The 22,371-nt window shown below is 48.1% G+C and overlaps 1 protein-coding gene across 2 annotated transcripts in view; it reads left to right on the forward strand.

Annotated features, from left to right (window-relative positions):
* Window positions 1-22,371, forward strand: part of GRB10 (growth factor receptor bound protein 10) — a 203,241-nt gene that overhangs the window by 2,139 nt on the left and 178,731 nt on the right. For both annotated transcript variants that reach the window (XM_006161791.3, XM_027765631.1), the window contains exon 2: window positions 18,544-18,680. The gene's annotated coding sequence lies outside the window, so the exon portion shown is untranslated. The remainder of the gene's footprint in view (window positions 1-18,543; window positions 18,681-22,371) is intronic.

The following is a 22,371-nucleotide window of genomic DNA, read 5'->3' on the forward strand; positions in this document are numbered from 1 at the left end:
CAGGGGGGGGGGGTTTGGGGAAAACCTTTTTTTTTTTTTTTTTTTTTTTTTTTTTTTAGAGATTGTCTAAGTCATTGTGGTCAGAATAATGTTGGTAGAAATATAGACAGTAAAGGCCGTTCTGATGAGATCTTAAATGAAAATGAAAAATTGGAAACAGGAAGAAATGTCGTCCTTGTTAGAAAGTGGCAAAGAACTTGACTGAATTGTGTTTGAGCCTAGAACTTTGTGGAAGGCTGAATTTAAGAGTAATGAACTAGGATATTTGGCAGAAGAAATCTCTAAAGTCTTCAGGGTGCTGCTTGGCTTCTCTTAAGTGCTTATAGGAAAACGTGAGAAGAGAGAAATAAAGACAGAAATGATAATCAAAAGAGAAACAGTACTTAAAGATTTGGAGAATTCCCAGTCTGGTCAGGTCATACATGATCGTCTGGGAAAAACACCAAGGGCATAGCCATGTGATCCTTTGATAAGTAGATTAAAATGGACAGAAGGAAGCCAGGTGCTATTCATCAAGATAATGGAAGAATGACCCTGAAGGCATTTTTGAGATTATGAGGGCTGCCCCTCCCAAACAGGCCCTGAGTGCCAAGGCCCTGGAGACAGAACTGTGTCAAAGGGAGGCCTTAGGGGCCTGAGGGACCTCAGCTTCTATTACCTAGCACCACGTCACATTTCTGCTCCCTGCATTCTATCTTGTCAGAAAAGTCATGACATATTTTTCTGTGTCTGTGCAAAAGTGCATCATGACTTTTCCGACAAGCCAATAGTGTAGTGCTCTCCTGGCTGCCCCAGCAATGGCTCATATAGGCACAGGTGCAGCTAGCGTTGCTGCTTCAGAAGATGTAAGGCCCAAAGATAGATAGACAAGCCATAAACCTAGGCAGTGTCATTGTTGCTAATTCTGTAGGCATGCAGAGTGCAAGGACTGTGGAGGCATGGCTCCTTCTACCTCTATTTCAAAGGATGCTACATAGAGCCTTGGTTTCCAGTCAGTGAACTGCTGCAAGAATGGGCCCACTGACAGTCGCCACAAGGGTAACCCCTAATGAAGCCATGGTGAGGGTGGGGGAGCAGAAGTGCCGAAGTATTTCTAGTGGAGCCAGTGGAACTGTCCCGGAAACCCCAGAAGTGTAGCGCCACCAGCATGTAACATCAGCAGGGGCCTTCAAGCATCTAACTCCAACCCATGAAAGCTGTGGTGGGGGCTGAACCCTGCAAAGCATAGGGGCAGGCCCCCAAAAAAAACCAGGGCACTGGGGACCCAGCCCCCACCCTGATGTGTCCAGAAGGTGGTTTGTGAAGTCAAAGATTATTCTCCAGCTTTAAGGTGTACGTTTTCCCTGTTAGGCTTTGAATGTGGTTAGGGGCCTGTTATCTTTCCCTTTTTTCCTGTTTCTCCCGTTTAAGATGGAAATTTCTGTCTTATGACTGTCCCACCATTGTCTTTTGGAAGCACAAAACCTGTTTGATCTTACAGGTTCACACTCGGAAGCATTCTGCCTGAGGATAAAACATACCTCTGACTCTCACCCATATCTGATGTGGATGGTAATTAGATGAAACTCTAGACTTTAGACTTCATAGTTGATGCTGGAATGAGATAAGATTTTTAAGGCTGTTAGGGTGAAATAAATTTTTATATACAAGAAGAACATAAATTTTGGGTGCCCACGGACCTAATACTGAAATGTGATCATGTCCCCTCCAATGGATTAGTATGTTACAAAGGTCCGGGGAGGCTGGCTCCATAGAATAGTGGTTAAGTGCCCTGTGTATAGGGATTGATCCTGTGCATAGGGAGCTATATCCCACACAACTGGCTGCGGTTCAAATTCCAGCCTTCGTGACTTGAAAAACATGCTGGGCACATATGTGTGTATGCCTAAAATTCTAATGTGATGGAGAAATGGTGGAAAAAAAATTATAGTATGACCAGGTCCCAATAAAGGGTGCTATCCTCCCAACCCAACCCTGAGAGTGTACATATCCGCTGGCAATAAAAACAAACACAAAAAACCGAAGGGCTAGAGGGGAAGTAGCTAGGATCCTCTTTTTGCCCTTCTGACCTCTGCCATGTAAGGATGTGTAGCTAGAAGACCCCCCCGCAACCCCTAGACACTGAATGCCAGTGCTTGATTTTGGAACTGAACTCCAGAACTAAAAAGCAAATTTCTTTGTAAATTTTCCAGTCTCAGGTATTATGTTATAGCAGTGCAAATAGACTAAGATATACCAGTGAGGGCCAGCAGGTGGTGTGGTGACTAAAGTGCTGGATTCCCATGTGTCCAACTGTGGTTGACATCTTAGACCTGGTAGCTTGAAGATCACTCTGTGTGTGTGCCCAAAATTCCAGGAGGAGAAGGGAATGGGGCATGACTTTCTCCCTTGAAGAGCGATTTCTCACTTTCTCTCTCTCTCTGTCTCTGTCTGGTAGAGTGCACATGCCTTACATCAAAACCGTTAAAAAACATGCACATACACATATGTTTTATGTAGTGTCCTACACAGATATGTGTAACCACCACCACCAGTTGATTCTTCAGGGTCATCAAATTGTCATAAAGAAATCCTGTACCTTTTGGCTATCACCATCCCTAACTCGACCTAGCATTGCCACCCAACCCTAAGGTTTTAGGGTTTAGACCTTTCTGTCTACTCCATTTCCCTGTGCAGGACATTTCTTATGAATGGGATGATATATTTGGATTTTTGTGACTAACTTTTTTTCTTTTTACATAATGTTGACAAGATTCTTCCATGTTGTAGTAGATAACTAGTACTTAGTGGCTTTTTGTCACTGAATAAAATTCCATTGTACGCATGTACCACTTTTTGTTTGTCCACCTGTTGATGGACATTCTAGTTGCTTCTATGTTTTTGGCTGTTGTGAGTAATGATTCTGTGAACATCAGTATACAGGTATTTGGTGGGTACCTGCTTTCCATTTCGCAGCGTATATGTCTAGACGTAGAACTGCTCAATCATCAGGCAGTTCTGTGCTTAGTTTTCTGAGAACTGCCAAATTGTTTACCACAGAGGCTGTACCATTTTACATTCCCACCAACAGTGTACAGGGTGCCAGTTTCTCCAAGGATCACCAATGCTTGGTATTTTTCCTTTTTAGACATCATAGCTGTTCTAGCAGTGTCAAGTGGTATTCTACTGTGGTTGATTTGCATTTTGTTGGTGTGTAGTAAGGGTGCTTATATAGTCTAGATAGTAATCCCTCATTAGGTAGATCATTTGCAGCTGTTTTGCTCCTTTCTGGGGGTTATCTTTTCACTGTCCTTGTGTCCTACGACGTACAAACACTTCCAATTTTTCGTGAAGTTCTTTTGTGTGGCCTGTGCTTTTTGTGTCATAGCTGAGAGGTCACTGTCAAATCCAGTGTCATGAGGATTTTTCTCTCTGCTGCTTTTAAAAGTTGAACAGAAAAAATTTACCTCTCCTTTTCCAATTCGGATGGCTGTTATTTCTTTTGCTCCAATTAGAACTTTCAGTACTGTGTAAAATAGAAGTGGCACAAAAAAGAGTTCTAATTTGTTTCCAGTCGTAGGAAAAAAGCTGTCATCTGTCCACCATTGAGAACAATGTTAGCTGTAGGTTTTCCACAATGCTTAGCCCATTGTAGGTGCTAACAAATATTTCATTTCCTTTCACTGGGGGAGTTTTTCAAGGGCTGATTTTGCATTTTTTTCACAGTTTAGGGAGTCTTAGATTCAGAATGATCCAGAAGTTTGGAGACATAGGCCGTTTATTTTGTCCCCTATCGTGCTGAAGCATCAGTGTGCCTTTCTGTCCTGACATGGTGGCCATTTCACAGTTGCAGTAGAGGTCTTTTGTGTTTTTGAGAGCCCTTTTGGGAGCACCGTTAGGAATTTGTACCAAGAATCTCATAACTTTACTCCTTTTTCATTACTCAAAGCGATTAAGACCATTGCGGGCGGCAGGGGGAGGGTGGTGATGGTGACTGAGGCCCTCTGAACAGCTGTGCATCCTCGTCACAGTTTCGCTTGTCTCTGTGACTTCAGTGCCAGGGGTGGGCACGCACGTGTCATCCAAATGGGGCTGACCTTATGTTAGCCGCTGAGGGTCGATTTTGGCTTCCCAAAGGTGGTGAGCGTGTTCTGTCCTTATAATCCAGGTACTGACTCCTTGTGAACAGAAATAGCAGGTGTGATGAAGGTCCTTGGCCCATTTAGAAGAGTGAGTCTCACGTTCTCAGGTCAGAAATAGATCCTCTTTCTTCTCCTTAAGCGTCTTGCTCAATCTTGGGAGTGGTAATCCTGCTGCGAGCAGAGAGAGTGGCACGTTGCCCTGAAGGTCTGTGATACAACACCCTCTTCTCTGCAGCCACGCTTCGTCCCTCCCAGCCTGTGGGATGTGGGCTTTTATAGCAAGAGATTAAACAGAGGGTCACAGTAGTCAGGATCAATATGAATTGGGAACTGCTGCCTTTTCTGTGGCTGGGATAACCTGATTCTGGTGCTGGTGGCCGCCAGCTGTCTAGGAGTACCCTCCAACCCCCAGCTTTTACCCAAGGAGAGAGATGAAGGTGAAGCTCTGGTCACCCATATGGGTTGGCAAACCCAAGGGACGGGGTAGGGGGCGTCCTGGGAGTGTTCTTCCCCCAGGCCCAGTGCTGCAGTTTCCTAGTGAACCGGATTTCCAGGACATGCGAATTTTTCTGACGCTCCCCATTCGTATGGCGAATTCACAATAGTGCAGAAGAAGGGACTAAATGATTTCGAGCCGTGTGTCATGCCAGTATCAACAAGCAGGACAAGCCCTTGGGGAGCACGGTTGAGCTACTTTCCAAAGTCAGTGACCCTCGGGGACTCCCTACTTAGAACTGGCCCTGAGGAATGGAATGAGACGGAATGGAATGTCCCGCGGGGTCCTGCAGAGCCGGCTCTGTTGCACGTGGGTTTTGGCCTGTGATCCCATTTGTGCTGCCAGGTTTCAAGTGAAAAGTTCTGACACTCGATGTTGTTTTTTAAGAAAATCTATTTGAATGAAGAAGTCTTCATGGGGTTTATCCCATGACAGCTGAGAGTTCCTCTCCAGCCACATGGGATAGTAGGTCTGTGTCCAAGGGTGGTGGCGTCGCTAGAAGCCAGGGGCTGTGGTATCCCTAGAACTTCTGGGTGCTGGTGAGGTCAGGGTGTCTGGGCAGCACTCCCAGGGCTGGGTAGGGCTGTAGATGCAAAGGACCAAGCGTCTGAGGCGGTTGTTCTCAGACGGGTCCTGGCACCCATTGACACGCTTAAAAATGACTTCCCCAGAGCTTGTAGCTATGTAGATTAATATTTACCATTGTAGACATTAAGGCAGAAATCTAAAATGTACTTACTCTTCTACTTAAAGTGAATAATGATCAACCCGATATGTGTAAATTCTAAAAAAATCTCTTTTATGGAGAAGGTATTTACAAAGCTATTCAGGTGGTGAGTTGTTGGTTTTCGATTTTGGTAGTCCCTTTAATGTAGGGCTTCATAGAGGGCAACTGGATTCTTCTGCCTGTGTCTGTGTCAGTCACATGCCGTGTGGCCTCTAGAAAACTCTGGTTTTCTCTGGCAGAGAATGACGGGAGAGGACAGATTGTGTCTTAGGATCTTGAAGATAATTTTGGCCTCACTGATCCTGCAAGGGCCTTGCCCTAGGCCCTGAGGTCAGTCACCACTGGGCTCTACGTGAGCGGCAGCCACAGGGGAAGAGCAGATGGGGGTGTGGGCAGAGGCCTGGAACGCACAGGGCCCCTTCTGAGGCCTGGCCCTGCCTCACTGTGATGACAGAGAAGGTGCTCGCTGCTATCGGCACCTGTTATTGTCTCTCGTTAGATTGTGTCAGCCATAGACAGAGACCCAGAGGACATCTGCTCTGCAGCTGTTAAGCACCATGTAAAGGGAGAACCGAGTTTTCGGTCTTCTCGTTTGTTTCTGCCCTTTTCTGGGGTTGAGCTGTGGGTGCGGCATGGGAGTGGAATGCCAGGCGCCAACTACCACCTTGTCGGGAATTGACTGAGCCGGTGCCCTTCGGCCAGCGGTACATCTGGAGGGGACAGGCCCAGGCAGGGCAGCAGTCTAGCACAGTGGGAGGGGGAGGTCCCTGCACAGGAGGGCAGTCACGGCCTTGTCTCCCAGCATTTGTTGACCCTGTCTGCTGGTGGTTGCTCACATCAATAACTATACCAGGGCTTCTGTCCTCAGTCTAAGCACCACCCAGGAGTGCTTTGAAACAGAGACAATCAGCAGTGGCCTGTGGCCTGGACACTCGGAGAGGTGGCCTTTTCTGTCTGACACTTGAAAAGGCCAGAGGGTTTGGAGAGCTGAGGAGAGAGAGGAGAGTGTTGCAGAGGAACACTGCATCTGCCCTACACACCTTGCTTACACAGTCATCCAGTGTATGGGCGGCTCTGGCCCTGCTGTACCCTCATGGGAGGGTGTGTGAATCCTGCCAGCACCAGAAGCACAGAGGGCCCTGTTGTGGGGTCAGAGACCACTGAACCCACGTGGGCCACGTGGACCACGCAGGCCACGCACTGGCCTTGTGCAAGGACAGCTGACATGGGCAAGGCAATCCTGGCCAGGGACCTGTTCTGCTCTGTAAGGCATTGCAGCTGTCAGCCACGTCCTCAGGACAGACTGGAAGGTCAGTGGTAGAGGTGAGGGGAGGGTGAAGGATGTGAGGACCACGTGTTGCAAAAGAAACTTTCAGTAGCTGAAATAGGTGGTTTTGGTCAGTGTAAGGGGCAAATTCTTCCTAGGGTCTCAAGATTAGCTTTCTTCCTGTGAAGCCTGGCCTTGCACCTGGCTCTTTCCATGGCCCTGGTCCTGTCCCTAAGCATTTTGCTTCACAACGGTGGAAACACATAGACTTGCAAGAATATTTAGGTTCAATTTAGTAATCATAGTAGGAGACGACTTGACATTTGACTGTTCTTAGGTGTTTGCACAGGGCACATACTCTTGTCAGAGGGAGACAGAGACAGACAGTGTGCGGGAAAGCGAGAAATCAGCCCCTAGGGGGATGGTCATGTTGCATTCCCCTCTCGTTCATTCTCCTTGTGGGATTGTGGGCATACACACATAGTTTTCCAGTGTGATTTTCAAGCTACCTGGTCCAGAGCTCAAACTGTGGTTTTCCATGTGGGAGTCTAGCGTGCCAACGACAGTGCCACCCACTGACCCCAGTGGGGACTGTTTTAATAGGTCAAACTGCAGAGAAGGATGACTCGTATTGCCGTGCTAAGAGTGGCTTCTGCTGGGAAGTGTAGATTGATGTTGCCTGGCAGTGAAGACCCACCTAGTCACAGAGCCTCCTTTCTGGGGAGGGAGAGGGGCTGTGTTAAGCTGGATGCCCTTGGATGCTGGCCACCCCAGCGCAGTCAGGGCAGCTACCTTAATCCCATCACAACCAAATCTCAATATAGGGGCTTTGTTTCCCTTTTGCTGTGCCAGGCCCAGGTGTGGACTTCCCCACACAGGACAGGAGGGACTGGTCCTCTGCCAGCGATGTCAGAATAACTGGACTCCTTATGAATTCTCAGTGGTTGAGAGGTGTCCCCATGGGGCTTGTCAACAGCTTAGGGTCTCCCCTCTGACACTCAAGAACAAGCTCATCCAGGATGCATTTAAACATTTGCATGCACAGTTTTTGCAGAACCGATGGAGACAGTGGCACGCCACAGACTGCTTGTTCCACATCCTCAGTGCTAGATCTTGGTGTGAATTGGCCACACCCTCTAGAAACAAGGCTCGGGACCCATTTGGTAATGGTTTCATAACTGACAGTGCTAAGATCCAGAATGAAGTAAGGTACTCAGTAAGTATCTTTTGAGTGAATTAATGAAAGAAAAATGAATTTCGGCAGGAAGGGTGAACACGCACAGAGGTGATTATGGAAGCCAGGACGGAACAGCCTGCTGACTGCCGCCAAGGCCTGTGGGCGGAAGAGGGCGGCAGGAGTGACAGAGCTTTCCATGACTGGCACAGAAAATCAGTCTGTGCCAGTTTCGGGCAGCTCACTCTAAGTTGAGAATTGTTTGAGATTCAAACGAGGTAGCCGTGCCAACCTTTACCTTTTCTACCCAAATTGCTAGAGCCAGTCAACGTGGAATCACGTGCAGGGCTGAGTGATACCTGCCCTCCACGTTGGTTTTTCCAGATCATCTGTAACATGGCAGGTTGTTCATGTCCCTTAGCTCACGAGGGAAGAGCCCAAGTCCTGCTCTGTGTTTTTGTGCTCAACCACGAGAGCTGGTACGGTCCAGCAGATGGCAGCCCAGGGCGTGAGTGATGGGCATGGGTAGCAGTGTGGGTGACCAGCACGTTGGGGCCATTGTGGAGGGTTTGGGAAGCAGAACCCTTCCTTCCAAAGGAGCTCTTACCTTGATCCTGAATACAAGGTGGGAACCAGGGTTAGAGAGCTCCATCTCTGCCCTTCTGAGTCCCAGGCAGCTTGAGTAGGATCCTGGATCCTGACAACAGAGCAAATGAGATGACCAGCCCAGTACAAGGCAGTGAGGGTCCTTGTCACAGTGGACACCGAGGCTCACTGTCAGGTCTGATCTAAGAGACGCCTGCATAGGGTGATTTAAAACCCTGTCCCAGTCCCCCAGGCCACAGTGAGGGCCAAGCTGCACCCGCAGTTTGGCGAGGGGCCACAGGGTCAGCATGAGGGTCTGTGGACGGATTGTGCCTGGTGACTTAAGAGTGCAGCTGGTGGACTTGAGACTCCAAAGTGGGTTGGCTCTGCCTCCAGTCCAGAATGTGCTGCTCTCCAAGGAGAGTCCCTGAGGGCCATGTGGCCTGGCCAGAGGAAGCCCAGTCATGGGCAGGGGTCACAGAGGCATTTACTGCCAGGGTGGAAGTCCTGCCAGGGTGGAGGCCACCTGCTTGTTGAGGTAGGGAACACCGGTGACTCTCTCTTCAGCCAAAATGTCCGCCCCTCAGGTGTCCCATACCTCTGTCCACCTGCCGAATGGATACCCCTTGGACGTCCTAGTCATCTTGGAACCAGAGGATCAGGAGCCAGGGGGGCTGGCCATCCTGGTGCTTCCACTTCCAGGTCTCGGCCAGGCAGAGCTAGGTTGGCATGACCACCGGGATGCAGAAGGCTGTTGTAGAAGTCTGAGCGGGGAATGAAGAGGGCTGAGGACTTGGAGCTCATTGACAGCCCTTGAAAACCAGGACTGCCGAAACTCAGAAAAGTCACCAAAGTACATTCTGTTGTTAGTACAGTCATTTAAAATTTTAACATGCCTGTACCCTGTGTCAGTTTTCACTCTTGACAGACCTACCTGTTGTGTAATAATAATGCATTTCAGAGCCATTAATAATCGTTTTCCTGGCTGGCCCCATAGTGCGGTGGTTGTGTGCAGAGGGAGCTGGGTTCCATGGGATTGGCAGGTTTTCATCCCAGCCCTGCTGGCTTGAAGACACTCACTGGGCACTGCGTGTGTGCTCAGGATGCTGACAGGCAGAGAAGTATAAGGATAAAGGGTTACTGGGTGACCAGGCCATTGGTGGTGGTAGTGGTGGGGGTTCCCTCTTTCTCTTATGTGCACATTTCTCAAGTCACAAAGAAAAGAAAATCTTTTTCGAGCCGCTCCTGTTTGGGTGACCCCTATTTCCATTGTCCTTGCTTACATCTGGACTTCCTGAGCTGAGGAGCTGGTTCTCCTCACACGTGCGTGTCTCGGTCTGTTGTCCTGATAACTGAACCACCCGGGTCTGGGTCATTTATGAAGAACAGAGGCTTAATTAGCTCCTGGTTTTAAAGGATCAGGAGCCACCCCGAGGGTTAACAGGGCATCGCACGGCAGCAGGGCAGGTGCACACGCATCTGTGTCCACGAGTATCTTCTTCCCTTGCTCTATAAACCCACCAGGATTCAATTCTGGGGCCCCACTCCGACGATTTTAATCCTTAACCGCCTCCTAATGCCTCACCTTTCAACCATAGTTGGATTAAGTTTTCACCCTCTCAATCCCTTCTCAAGGTATTCTCAACACACAGATTTTGGGGGAGCACATTCAAACCAGAGCCATGTACGTGTATATACTTAACCCTGAAACTGGAACCTGAAGTAGTTACTGAATATACCAAATGATGCAGAAGAGGGCAGAAGTGTGATTATCTTTCATATGTAAAGCTCATGTCCCAAGGGACATGTAAGGGGCAGATACTGGGCTATGGGGAGCCTGGTGACCGGGCTGTTTCTGTTGTGGTTATCGCACATCCAGGCAGTGTTGATGGGGCCGGCAGGTAGCGGATGGTTTAGATGCCGGACTCCCACATGGCCAATTGTGGTTCGAATCCCAGACGTGATGGCTTGAAAATCATGCTGGGTGCATGTACATGCGTGTCCAGAATCCCAAAAGGAGAATGGAGGAGAAGGGATTGTGGTGTGGACATTTCCTCTGTGGGGGTGATTTTTCACTTTCCCTCTTTCTCCAGCAAGCACATGTACCCTATGCCAAAAACTTTAAAAACAAACAAACAACAAACAAACAAAAACCTCTGTTTTCCTACAGGTTTACCCAGGGAGGAGGTGAGCAGTCTTCAGCAGCTGTTTGCCACACCTGCCTAACCCAAAACTAGTACTGCTTGAACCATTTTAATGGGGGCATTTGATTTTCCTCCACAAGTAACAGTGCCTTCCTTTTTGACTTCCTTGTGTGCTTACCTTATTTTTCTTTTCTTTTCTAACCTTCTTAAAGGAAGAAAGGAAGAAAAAAAAAAGAAAATAGAAATGCAGAGTTCTTGAGTGTTTCCAGAAGCAGCCGATATGGCAGTCTGTGCAATTAAGATGTGACTTCGCCTGAAGCACTTCATGGTCACTTTGAGTTTAGGCAGAAAGCAGTGATTACTTCGGAATTCCTAGAGAGGGGGAGAGACCCGCTTTAAGGGCAGAGTGACAGTCACAAGGGACTTAACATGCAGATCTGTGAACGAGGGGGCAGAGAGGAGAGGCCAGCAGGACAGCTTGTATGGAATGTGACTCAGAACTCATGGGGAATGATACTATTTTTTTTTGTTTTGAGAGATTTTTGCTATAGGGCGCATGCGTTCCCCAGAAAGACAGAGAGAGACAGAGAGACAGAAAGCGAGAAATCACCCTCCAGGGGGGAAGGCCACACCGCAATCCCTTCTCCTCCATTCTCCTCTCGGGATCTTGGGCACGCACGTACATGCACCCGGCGTGAGTTTAAGCCACCAGGTGCAGTACTCGAACCACAGTCGGCTGCATGGGAGTCCAGCCACATAGCCATTATACCAACTGTTGGTCCTGGAGTGATACATTTTAAAGGGCCGTGAGTAATTTGAGATCCATTGATAAAAATTCAGACCTGGAAGTATGGAGTAGATTGTGATATTTCTTCATTCTCACCTCTTCACTGTTCATTGGTGGCCCTCATCAGGGTGGTGCTCTTCAGGGCTTTTTTTTTCTGTGGAATTCATAGGTGTGGACATGTGGGTTGGTCACGTACCCCCTCTGCAGCGCGGTGACCTTTTCCCTTCCAGACCCTTTGGCCTCTTTCCCAGTCTACCTCTGGCAGACCTGTGGGAGTCACATTACTTGTGGTATGTCATTTCATCTTTGCACAAGGACAGGACTGTGTTCTCATTTTACAGTTGGGGAAACTGAGGCACAGGCAGGCTGAGTACTTGCTCAACTGCTTCCCACCCTTCCCCCACACTGGTTGCATGTCTGGACTAGGTTCTAAGTTTATTTTGATTTCTTCTATGAGGGAGAGAGAGAGTGGACAGCATTCCTAACTGGGTCTTCAAGCCACAATCCACCCCACCCTCAGCCACACAGGATGACAGCATGCGTGATGGAGCCCAGCCGGTGTAGAGAGGCCCTGGGATGCGACCCTGGGACCTTCCCACATGTATCCAGTTGTGTTACTGCTGTACTCAATATATTTTTAAATACTTAGAATGATTTTTTTTTAATAAAGTTCACTTATTTATTCTATGAGTGAGAGAAAGCAAGAAGGGAAGAGAGAGAGAGACAGAGACAGATGGACAGTAGCCCCAATAGGATCTTGACATGAGAATCCACCCCAGCATCAGCCAGCCCAGATATGGCCAGCCTATGCCTGGTGTACTCAGGGAGGTGTCCGGATGTCGGGGCCCTGCACACATAGAATGTTGAGTTTGATCGCAGTGCCACTCTCCGGCCCCAAAGCCTGCTAGAATCAAGTAGGCTTCTATCAGAGCATGTTCTCTGTGTTAGAAAGAGTTGAGCCACTTGGCCCATTGCTGCTAGAGCTGTGAGCAGGGCAGATGGAGCCCTGGGTTGGAGCTGCCCTTTAGTGGGAACACAGGCACAGAAAGAGTCTGTGGGAGGAATACCCACCGCAGCAACTCAGGTGGTCCTGCCAGGGTAGAGGAAGGCAGAGGGCTGCACTGTAGAGCGGCTGGGGTAGGCCTGGCGGCCCGAGCCCACAGGGCTGGACAGGAAAGGATGGTGAGGATAATGCGGGAGAGTGGCTTTCCTGCTCTGAGGAGGGTGCAGGCAGGGGAGATGGGAGGAGGTGGGCCTTGGGGAATTGTAGAGGACATAGAACATGTGTAAGCCATGCGGGAGGGGTGTCTGAGAAGCCAAAAGAGGCCGGTAGGTGGGGAGGTGCATCAGTCATGGGGAGCTAGATAGCCTGAAGAGAAGGCAGGAGCCCCTAGGGCAGGCCTGACCACCATGGTGGGTAATTAGGTACTGCAGGTGACTGTGCCAGCTCTGGGGCTTCGAGGAGCCTTGGATGGTGAGTAGAAAGTGTTGAAGTACTCAGAGATGGGGGCAGCTGGTCCAGGTCGGATGGGAGATGGTGGCCTGGAGTTAGCAGCAAAGATGGATGGAAGTGGATGACTTTCAGGTGCTTCTGCAGCCAACATTAGCAGGACTGTTGGGTTGCCTGATGGAATGTGCCGGAGACGGTTAAGACGGGAGGAGGACTCTTGGTTCTTCAGCACGTGACTTTTTTTGGCATCCCTGCTGTAACCTGAACTGGAAGAAAAGGGTGGTTTGGGCAGGTGCATTTAGGCTGCTTCTGGTTTATACATATGATATGACATATGCATGACAGTGAAGCCAGCAGGTGGCGTAATGGTTAAGGCCCCCATGGCCAACCAAGGTTTGACTCCTGAACCCGGCAGCTTGAAAATCATGTATGCATGCATGAGTGAATACCCAAAGTCCCAGGAGGAAAATGGAGGAGAAGGGATTATGGCATGGCCATCCCTCCTGAGAGGTTATTTCTTACTTTCCCCTTCTATGTCTCTCTGTTTCTCTCCAGTGAGAACATGCACCCTATGGCAGAAACCTTCAAAGCATGGCAGTAGTTAATGTCCTTAATGGGTAATTAATGTCCTTATGGGTGTGTATGTGCATACATGTGCACATGTATATAAGGGGCCTTCAGAATATTTGTGGAAAGTGAATGTTAAGGAAAAAACTGTGTAGATTTCACAGTTTTTGCACCAAAATAAATTACTTTCATTCTGTTTTTCTACAAACTTTTAACGTCCTAGCATATTTGTGTGATCTTTGCACAGTCAAAGGAGCATGCCTGTGCCTAAGACTGCAGTTCAAGAGGTGTTGCCCTGTACCAGTAGCAGTGATTTTTGAGCCAGTTCTACACTATTTTAACCACTTCTTCTTCAGGGAACCTTTTACAAAAAGAGCAATTCTTTGTTTTTTGCAGAGGTTTTTGCCTTAGGATGCGTGTGCTCGTGAGAGAGAGACGGACAGACAGACAAAGGCAGTAGAGGAAAGTGAGAAATCACGCCCCCAGGAAGAATGACCATACTGCAGTCCTTTCTCCTCCATTCTCCTCCCGGGATCTTGGGCACGCAAGCACACATGCTCGGCGTGAGTTTTAAGCCACTGGGTCTGAGACTCGATCCTTGCTCGGCCATGTCAGGATCCAGTGATGTAACCACTACACCATCTGCTGGCCCTGAGAGCAATTCTCTTTTAATACCCTACAGTTGACTGACCTTTTATGGTATTTTACCAATTTTAGAATGATTCCATTGAGTTCCAAAAAAGAATTCTGCTTGCATTTAAGTTGATACTGAATTTTATGGTTTTTTTTTTTTTTTTTTTAAATTAGGACAGGATCTTGCTGTGTTGTGATCCTCCTTCCTTAGCCTCCTAAGTAGCTGGCGTTTCAGGTGTGCCACACCATGCTGACTTGTGGGTGGTTTGGGATCAGATGAAGGCTTCCCAGGCAGCCCCGGCCTACAGAGTTGCAGTGTATACCAGCGCACGCCACTGTGGCTGAGCCTGTCAAGCTGCTTTTAAATTTGAAATTAATTGCTCCTTCGAGAATCAGAATCTTTGTGATAGCTAATCTTTACAATTAGAAGCTTTGCACATTGCCACCATTCAAGTCTTTGTGTGTCTCTCCAGTAAGTGGTTTGCTCTTCCTTTTGTTTCGGACTGCTCTTGGGACTGACCTGCAGTGCGCACGTATTTGTGTACAAGCTGAGCTGAGTGGCGCCGTTCTGCCTGTTTTCAGTTGCTTTGTGCACATGTGCATACATGTGTGTATATTCATCCCTCACCATCTGTTGACTTTTGACTAGTTTTATTTCTATTGATTTTTATTTTATTTATTTTGTTTGAGAGATTTTTGCTGTAGAGTGTGTGTGCTTTGCCGTGGATACAAGATAAAAAGACAGAAAGTGAGAAATCACCTACTCATGGATATGGCCACACCACAGTCCTTTTTTCTCCATCCTCCTCTGCAGATTTTGGGCATGCATGGACACACAGCCAGTGTGAGTTTTAAGCTGCTGGGTCCGGGACTTGAACTGTGATCAATCACGCGGGAGTCTAGCACCTTAACCACTATCCCACCTGCTGGCCCTATTTTTATTTGTTTTAATCTCCAGAGGGCACTTACATTCACCAGAGGAAGACAGAAATGGAGAGGTAGAAGACACCCTCCCAATAAGGTGTGGTCAAGCCACAATCCCTTCTCCGTTTCTCCTTTCGGGATTTTACACACTTATGCACTTGTACTTGGCATGTTTCTCAAGCCGCTGGGTCCAGGACTTGAGCCGAAGTTGGCTCATGTGAGTTCCAACCACCTTACACACCTGACCTTGGCTGGGCCGCTTCCTGCATTTCGGGGGCTGTCTGCTGCTGTCTTCCTTGGGCCCCACAATTTATCCTTTGCACGTGGAAAGAGACCAGTGTGGCTGGGTGCGCAGGCCCTATCTGACAGGTCTCGGTAGAGGAGCACCTGCTGAAAGTGGGCTTTTAAGACATAATTGTTTGGGTAGCTTTAAACTGCCCATAGGTTTAGCAGTGACATTCGTTTTAGAAATTGGCCTTTTCCTCAGTTCATTTTTATTTACCTGTCTCTGTGTCTTCATAAGCACTTTTCTTTGTCTAGGGACACAGAGGTCTCAGTAAAATGTGGAATTAACTTTTTTAAATGAAAGATTTTCTGGCCTTTTTGCAGGGGCCTAGACTTCCCTCCGGGGCTGTCTAGTTGGACAGGCTGAATACTCCCATCGTGAAAACTGGGATTTGCGGAGTATCTAAATAGTTAGTCCCTGTTGCTCAAAGTATTTAGTATGGGAAAGCTAGACAGGAGAAAAACTTTATATTTAGCCCAAGAATGTTTGGAAGATAGCAAAGATACAAAGCCGAATCAAGAGGCTTGTCATTTTTGCAGTATTTTAGCAGTGAAGATGGTATTTATTTAGTCCACGTTGGTATATTCCTTAGTCTCCAGGTCATGTTGTGTCTGACTGTAAATGGCCTTAGTTGTGTCCTCCTGGCTGAGAAGCAGGTAGCCAGGTGGGCTCCCTGTGGACCTGGCACTTGTACAGGGGCCCAGACCCAAGTGTAAAGCATGAAGGCTCGGGCCCGGGTGTTCAGGTGCAGGTTTGGGTGCTGGATGGGCAATGGTGTTTGCAGCAGCCTCTTCTGGGTCTGTTGCTTGGTGCTGAGGTTATTGAGGAGGAACTGTGTCTTAGTAACTTTACACTTTCTCAGGTTTAAAAATCATACTGTGTTTGTTTCGACAACTGTCAAGTGTAATGTTGACTTTTTTTGAGAGAGAGATTTTTACTCTGTGTCCAGAGAGACAGACAGAGAGCCAGAAAATGAGAACTCACACACACACACACACACACACACACACACCTCGGTGGAATGGCCATGCTGCAATCCTTTCTCCTCTTGGGATTTTGGCCACACACATACACGTGCCTGGCATGAGTCTTAAGCCACTGGATCCGGGACTCAAACTTACCGTCAACTACGTGGGAGTCCAGTAGCGTAACCATTCTGCCATCTGCTGGTCTCAACGTTGAGTTTTTTGAAAACAGACAAAAATGGGTGAAATGATGGCCAGCTTGGCAGAACAACTCTATTTTATTTTACATAGTGGTGTATTAATTTATTGTGCCCATTACAGAAAGCAAACTTCCCAGGTGGATGTTTAAATAAGATGCACTGGAAAGTGGTCCCGGCACATTTAGATGGAATCCAGGAAGAGATGAGGTTCTCTAGAGATGGAACACCCTTCAGGGGATGAGGGTTAGAAGTGATGGGAGAATGATTGGATGTAAATCAGAAGTTATAATATGTTTTAAAAAAAGAAGTGACCACAGGCAAATGGTGCCATCCTGGTGACCCTAAGCTCACTTGCTAGTGTTCTCACCCATTGCCATGTCCAAGACCCTTAACACACACCTTGTTTACTTGTATGTATGTATGTTTGTATGTATACATTCATTTACTTTGTGGTCAGTTTAGCTGCTAACATTTAGGCATGTTCTATCAATAGTCCACGTAATTATCATTAGACTTTCAAACTTCGCGAATTCTTTGAGAGGATTAAAACAGATACGCTTAATAAAATACCTCTGTGTGTACAAGGTGACATTCAGCTACAGGCAGTCAAATAATTGTGTGCTGTGGACCTCCCCTTGTGATCTTGAAGCGAACGGTCAGTGTCCCCTTTCAGCATCAGCAAGCTTCATAACCTGCAGGTGTCTGATGTGGGGGGTTGTTTGTCACGTTGTGGTTAGATAACTAATATTTGTTTCTCGTTATGTTGTACGTTGGATCCTGTCCTGAGTTTTTGCATTCATTAACTCCTGTCCTGAGTCTTTGCATTTATGAAAGCTCTGTGTCTGTTTGATAGCGGGGGACCTTGAGGCTCAGGGACTCAATAGTGTGCCCAGACGTCACCTGCCATGTCGATGGCCTTGGAGATGAGCCAAAGCCGCCTGGTTCCCAAGCCTGGGCTTCTAGCTGATGTGCTTAGTGGGACTTTGTAAAACACCTGAGTGTACACTGTGGTTGTCTAAGTTCTAGGCCCAGGACTTCTTCCCTGTTGGCTAGGAGGTGAGGGCAGGTTTCATTTTCATCATTTAATGATTAGGAAAATTTCATTTCAGAGTCCTTCCTCGAGCAGTCTGTTCAGAACAGTAATCTTGCAGATATCCAACTAAGTTGTTTTGTGTGCATTGTTTCACTTAGTAAAATCCAGTGGCATCCCAACACAGGATATTAACATCCTCCGTGAGATGGGCCTTGTGCCCAATGCACTGTGGAGGAGCCAGGGTTACAGAAGACCAGTGAGATGCCCAGCTCACTACCGAGTCTGTCACCCCTCGGTGTCCACAGGGGACTGGTTCCAGGAGCCCCCAGCTACCAGAATCCTCAAGTCACTGATATAAAATGACATGGTACTCGTGGATAATCTAGTTACCACATATATTTCATTTCATCGCTGGGTGACTTGTAATACCGCACAGCACCTACACATCCCTTCGTTCACGGGATTCAACATGGTACTCACCTTGAGGCAAGTTTAGTTTTGCTTTTTAGAATTTCCTCGAATTTGTTTGCCCAGTTCATTGCAAAGTCACCCCCAGCAAGGTGAGAGTCTTAGGCACCCCTGTCTTCTCTGCATCTAGACTAGTGCCTTGAGTCTTCAGTTCAGAGAACTTGAATCAGGAAATAAAAGTAGATCTTGGAGCCAGAATTCAAACCCAATCTGTTTGCTCTGCAACCCTCACATGTATCACTAGGAGCAAATTGTTCTCTGCCAGGTGGGCCTCCATGAGAGCTCCGTGTTGGCTGTGTCTGGCCTCAGCCAGGGTTGGGTCCTCTATGGTGGGGTTGAGGTCTGTAGCCTGGTAGAACACCTTGGGCTTTGATCAGGGCTTGAAGTGTGACTTCTAGGGCACATGTGCTTATGAGAGAGAGAGAGAGAAAGAGAAAAAGTCAGAAAGTCACCCCCAGGGGAGATGGCTCTCTTCTTGGGATTTTGGGCATGCATGCTCACACGCCTGGCATGATTTTTAAGTCACCAGGTCCAGGACTTGAACCGTGGTTGGCCACCACACCACCCACTGGCTTGGAAAAAGTCTTTTAAATGATTTCTTTGAGAAAAACATTATTTTATGTCTGTTTTAACTACATTAGTCCTGGGTGCAGAATTTGAATTCACATTTGCACAGGTTATATTTGAATTCATGGTTGGCTTCTTTGACTTTTCAGCTTTGGAGCTGACCACGATGCTGAGCAGGAAGTGGCAGCTGCAGGGAGCAGTGGCCCAGTGACCGGCTCCTGGGTCCTCTCAGTGAAGCCAGGAAGGCAGCTTCGGCAGACGGAGCCACTGGGCCAACTCTGGACAGGTGAGCCCTGCTATATCTGCTCTCATAGGTAGGGAATTTCTTTGCAAGAGAGTTGCCTGTTAAATATTGATTAAGGTGAGGGCAATAAAAGCATGTCACTGTGGATGGAGGTACACCATGGATCCTTCATTCCAGTGTCCCCAAAGGAAATCTGCCTGTGGCTTGGTCCTCCTGCTTCCCCTCCTCCTTGGCTCAGCTTTGCTTGGAAACACTGAGTTGAGTAGGGAGGACAGACCTTGCTCCATGTGGACAGGTCACTCGTCCCTGCAGGTTTTCTCTGCCCATCTGTAAGCTGGGCACAACAGTTCCTACCTCCCAGATTGCTCTGGGCACCCACGAGCCTTGTGATTTGATAGCTGTTTATGAAGGTGGGTAGAACAGAATGGAGGAGGACCTTGTCACTGCGTTGTTTTCTAACATGGCATGTGCTGGTCTGCCCTAGCCCTTAGTGTTGGATATCGGAGTCTGTATACATAATGAAGGGCGCCAGCCCCTCCTGTCCCTCAGCACATCAGCCTGACGCAGCCCTGTCTGAGATTGGACCTTCTCTTCCACCCTGGGTGGCCTTGGGTATAGGATCCTTACTCAAGATGTGACCAGGGCTGCCAGCAGAGAGCCAAGGTCAGAATGGCCTTCCAGCAAGTGGCCCTACGGAGCCTCTGCCCTGGGTGGAAGGCTCTGCAGAGCGTAGGGGTCAGCTCAGATGATGTACCACAGCCTGGAGGTTGTGAAGTGCAGCAATTTGTTCTCTCGCTGTTCTGGAGGCTGGAAGTCCAAGATCTAGGGGCAGGTCAGGTTTCTTCTAAGGCCTCTTTCCTTGACTTGCGGATCTGTCTTCTCTCTGTGTCTTCTGAGTGTCTGAGCCCACACTCTGTGTGCATCCTTGTTTTGATATTCTCATCTTATAAAAACACCAATCATATGGGACTAGGGCCCCACCTAGTGACCTTAGTTTTACTTAATTACCTCCATAAAGATCTTATCTCGAAATACAGACAGTCCTCCCGGATGGTTCCGCTTAACAATGTCTCACCTTTATGCTGGTGTGAAACTGATGTGTGTTCAGTAGAATCCATACTTCACATACTCATGCAGCCATTCTGTTTTTAACTTGCAGTGCAGTAATCAATCAAGTACACAAGAGCTTAAAGACTTTAGCATAACATGGACTGTGTTAGATAGTTTGGGCTGCCAGTAGGCTAATAATGTGAGTGTTTTGAGGATGTTGAAGGTGGGCCGGGCTAAGCTTTTGTATTCGATAGGTAAGATGTATCAGATACATTTTTATCTTATGATGTTTTGAACTTAGAATGGGTTTATTGGGATGTTTGTAACCCCATCATACACTGAGTATCATCTATGCAGTCATGTTTTAAGGTATTGGGGGCCAGGACTGCAATACATGAATGGCTTAAGGGACATCCAGGTTAGGCCAAGGGACAGAAGAAGGTCTGGTCCTCCTGGTCACCTTTTCTGGTAGCCATGCCTTTAGTGGAAAGGTTCTGGGCTTTTCCCCCAAATGTCAGCTTCATTGATGTTGGGTGCTGAATAACATTTTGCATGTCCTGTTCTAAATTGAAGAAGTCCACACCCAGGTATTTTCCTGCTTCTCCCTAGATAGCTGCATACAGGTTAATGTCTCTGTACGAGCCCATGCCCCTTCACAGACAAAGCCCCTGGCACCAGGAAGAGCAGGAGCTGGTGCAGCTATAGGCTTCTGCCTGCTGCATGCTCAAGGAGGCCAGCCTCCAGTGAACTGTGACCACCCAAACTGCCACTGCCCTCCTGGTAGAACCGACTGTGCTGTCGGGCAGGTTTTTTGTAAGAGACCCTTCACCCTGCTCTCCAAGCACAGGTGAGCGAAGGTAACAGACTGCTCTGTCTGCATGGATTGCTGAGAAAGCGATTGCTTCATGGCATGGCTGCTGGCAGCTCCTTCATGTCTGAGACCCAGGGCATGGTACCAGTGGTTTCTTGGCATGCTTTTTCGAGGCCATTGAGGCAGCGTGCACTGCCTGAAGCATCAGGTGATGTGTATGCAGAAGGGCTGAGCCCACCATGTCAGGGTGAGGAGTGGGGCTTTCCCTTCTTCTTGGACCTGGCTACTCCTTTGCACTGCCAGAGATTCTTCAGCCATAATACGGATTTATTGCGAGTGGTGCTGAGATTCCTTGGGCTTTGGGACTATTTTTGTTTCTGGCAAGCCATTATAATGTTGGAGAGACACGTCTGAAAAAGGCAAAAAGCCATTCCTCACCTCCCACTTTGGAGATCATCTGACCAGCGCCAGAGCTCTTGTCTTTCTTCCCGGTCATCTCATTTAAAGGAGCCCTCCTGCAGAGCCCCTGTTGGCCTGGTCAGGGACACTGCACAGACACAGCGTTGAAACGGAACCTCTTTCATACTTAATCTTCATGTTTTGGGCTTAAACTCTGATCATCAATGGCAGCTCAAGTTGTGGGTTCCTCTGCTGTGGAAGGCTTGGTGTGGCATCCTGCCTCCTCTGTCCTCCGGGCTTGAGGAACGGGTCTGTCACCATCCTTTGCCCTGCTTGTTGAGCTTGAGTCCCAAGAGGAATCACTGGGTGTGGGATAGGGAGTGTCCGGCCCAAGATTGCTCTGGAGAAAGAATTTCCAGATGTTTTAAGCCACAAAATCCTTTCTCGACATGGGACGTGTGCACTCCCCACGTTCACCAGGTGTTCGAGGACTTCACTGGCTGAGCTGGGGATAGAACTCTCTGGGGTCTGAGTGACAGCAACACAGGCCATGAAGTCTCCTGTTTTCTCCCCTGTGGTCACTGAGACAACTCCCGGGATGAGGTGTCCAAGGGTGAGTCCACCATGGAAAGTCTTAAGACTCTTAAATAAAAGTCAGTCTGTGTTCATGTATTCCATAGCTAAATGTCGCACCTTCATCCTGCCAGACAGTTCCTAAAACACACGCAGTGGGGGCTGGGTGCCCTGAGGGTTCCTGTTCAGGACCTCTGGTGGATGGTCTGGAATATATGTCTTCTCCAAGTAGTGCAGGCCATCAGAGAATAAATCTGGCCTGGAGCGAGACTTGGCTTCTTTGGCTGTGTTATCAGATACATTTGATGAGAACCTGTAGTGGATTCGGCCTCACTTTACTAAATTTTTCTGTTCATTCATGAATTTTTAGGATGCACCACTTGGCACTGGACACCATCCTAAGTCAGGATGTTCCCTGTATGCCAGGGACCATCTCATAAGAGCTTCTTGAAGATCTGTTCACCTGACTGCAAAGAGCAGAATGGTTGTGTCTTACAACCATTGTGATTTCCCACCCTTAGAAAGGGGAAGTCATACCACTTTCATACCTGTGTGGTGATCACAAGACCACCACGGCCCCCACCTATAGAGAATGTAATTTTAGTAGAAAGATAACCCATTAAGAGCTCATGTTCTGCTGACCTGATATGAAGCCCAGTCCTTTGGGGTTTCAGAAAGATGCTAGAAAAACTGAGCAAGAGTATCTGAGAGGAGCTAGTGATTGTCAGAGCATGGCGTCTCAGCAGAGGGCAGCTAGGCCTAGTGGTAGGCAGGGCCTGTGGGGGCCTCATGGACTCCACAGTGACAGGTCCACACGGTAGACTATGGGGGAGTGGACTGGACACCAGGAGCAGCCCTCCCATTCTCCTTCACAGGTCACTGTGTCACCAGAGCCAGCCC

Source organism: Tupaia chinensis, unplaced genomic scaffold (genome assembly GCF_000334495.1).
Source record: "Tupaia chinensis unplaced genomic scaffold, TupChi_1.0 Scaffold139072_1, whole genome shotgun sequence".
In the NCBI taxonomy this organism is placed as follows: Eukaryota; Metazoa; Chordata; class Mammalia; order Scandentia; family Tupaiidae; genus Tupaia; species Tupaia belangeri.